Raw genomic sequence first — 2,635 nt, forward strand, 5'->3', positions numbered from 1 at the left:
TTCAAGCATCTCCAAAAGCATCTCATTTAATTGCGGTTAAAAGAATCATTAAGTATGTTAATGGAACTTATAACCTTGGTTTATTTTATCCAAGAAGCACTTCTTTTGATTTATATGGTTTTTATGATGCCAACTTTGCCGGATGTAAGGTAGATCGCAAGAGTACTAGTGGAACATGCCAATTCTTAGGAAATTCCCTTGTTTCTTGGGCTTCCAAGAAACAAAATTGTGTTGCATTGTCCACTACGGAAGCGGAATACATTGCCGCCGGCTTATGTTGTGCTCAAGTTTTATGGATGAAACAAAGTTTAGTTGACTATGATTTGAATTTTCAAAATATTAAAATCTTTTGTGATAACACAAGTGCTATAAATATTTCCAAAAATTCGGTTTTGTATTCTAGAACTAAACATATTGATGTACGCCATCATTTCTTACGCGATCGTGTAGAACGACAAGATGTATCCCTAGTGTTTGTTGACACAAAATCTCAACTAGCGGATATATTTACTAAGCCTCTTGGAGAGGATGATTTTTGTCGCATAAGAAATGGTTTGGGCTTATGCACTATGTGAAAGTTCTACATTGCTTGCTTGTTTAGTTGCATTTCTTGCATTTTGCATTTCTTTTCCTATTTTTGATGGTGACAAAGGGGGAGAGAAATCTCCTCATTTGTTGCATATATTTAGGGGGAGCTCATAGATAGGGGGAGCACCTATCTATAAGCTATTTTATTTTTGCTCTTATATAATGGTTGGTTGTCATCATCAAAAAGGGGGAGATTGTTAGCCCTTATGTTTTGATGATATTTTACAACCACCATTATCGGTACTAATAACTTATTGAGTGAGAATGTAGTAAATTCAATAGATAGGGGGAGCTCATAGATAGGGGGAGCACCTATCTATAAGCTATTTTATTTTTGCTCTTATATAATGGTTGGTTGTCATCATCAAAAAGGGGGAGATTGTTAGCCCTTATGTTTTGATGATGTTTTACAACCACCATTATCGGTACTAATAACTTATTGAGTAAGAATGTAGTAAATTCATTTATCAAGCTCGTTAGTGTCATTAACGGAGGATGGATGGAATATATGCTACAACGATGATATCCAAAGGAGGAGGAGGCCAAGAGATGAAGCAACGTCATTTTAAGAACGTCAAATTCGAATACAAGCTTCATCCGATTCAAGCTATATCAAAGCTCGAGTATTGCTCTCTATATGAGGATATTAGCTTTCTTTTGTTTCTCTCTCTAGTGCTAGAATGTAGGCAAAGAGTTACTGATTTTACTTAAAGCTATTGGGAATCACACACGATTTCATACTTAGGTTTTTAAGCGTTTTTCACAAAATACTATTTTTCATAAGTATGATGACTTATCTGCAAAATTCCTTTTCTAAACAGTTTGTTTTTAGTATTAAAAACATTTTACAAAGTTTCAGATTTTTCAGAGATCAAATAAATATTTTGCAAATATTTAAAGTTGGTTAAAAACTGTTTTCTGCAGAATGTCAGAAAGCGGTCGACCGCTCCCATCGCCATTCCTTACTATTTTCCAGAGAGGTCGTCGGTCGACCGGTACGGTCGACCGAAATCTCTATTTTCATATCGGTCGACCGCGCCGGTCGACCGACGGTGGCTCTGTTTGTTTTCCCAGTTTTTGAAGCGGCTCGCGGTCGACCGAACTTTTCGGTCGGTCGACCGAACTTTTCGGTCGGTCGACCGACGTGATTTTGCGATCGACCGAAGGCTTATTTCGGACAACCGAAATTTCCCCTCGGTCAACCGATTTGTGTCGTTGGTCAGCCGCGACTTTTTAAACGGTCAGTTTTTGCCTCATTCGCTGTGCTTTCACCTAATGGTGTTTGGCACAGTCTGAGCTGAGAGTCTGAAAAGAAGATTATCTTCTTCGCTGTGCTTTCACCTAATGGTGTTTGGCACAGTCTGAGCTGAGAGTCTGAAAAGAAGATTATCTTCCTAAATAGGAAGATTTGGTTTTTTGTTTTAAATGGTTTAAACTCTTTTATAAAACCCCCCCAGACTTCTTCTTCCAGCCCTAACGTTTGAAAAACCAGAGAGCTTTTTCTGTTTCCTGAGTAAAATTTTCAAAGTCTATTTTCTCTCTGTTTCTTAAGTGTGATTCACTTCCCAGCTTCAGTAAACCTTCTCTTTGCTATAAGGGCTGTGTAAAGAGAGGTTCTTGCATTTCTTTCTTCTGCTGTGTGAGTGAGATCTGTGAAGATCTACTGTGAGGGAGTGTGATCTGTTGAGATCAAACTGTGTAGTGAGAGAGATCTGTGGAGATCGCTGTGTAGATGAAGTTCCGGCTTCTAAACCGGGTGTGTAGTGGATTTCTCCTCGAGAGTGATGAGCGGGGACGTAGGCCAGAGGGCCGAACCTCGTTAACACATCACGCGTCAAGGATAACGAACTCCAAACCCTATCTCTCTTACTTTTATTGCATTTCTGTTTTGTGGTTTGCTTGTGCTGAATTTTTATTGTATATTAGAGCCTCTTGACCCTAATCACCCCCCTCTAGGGTCCAACAATTGGTATCAGAACTTGGTCTCTATATTAATTTTTGGTTTAATCACCTTAGAGAAAAGATCTAATGGAGGCCTCTTTGAATA

Source organism: Asparagus officinalis, chromosome 4 (assembly GCF_001876935.1).
Source record: "Asparagus officinalis chromosome 4, Aspof.V1, whole genome shotgun sequence".
Taxonomy (NCBI): Eukaryota; Viridiplantae; Streptophyta; class Magnoliopsida; order Asparagales; family Asparagaceae; genus Asparagus; species Asparagus officinalis.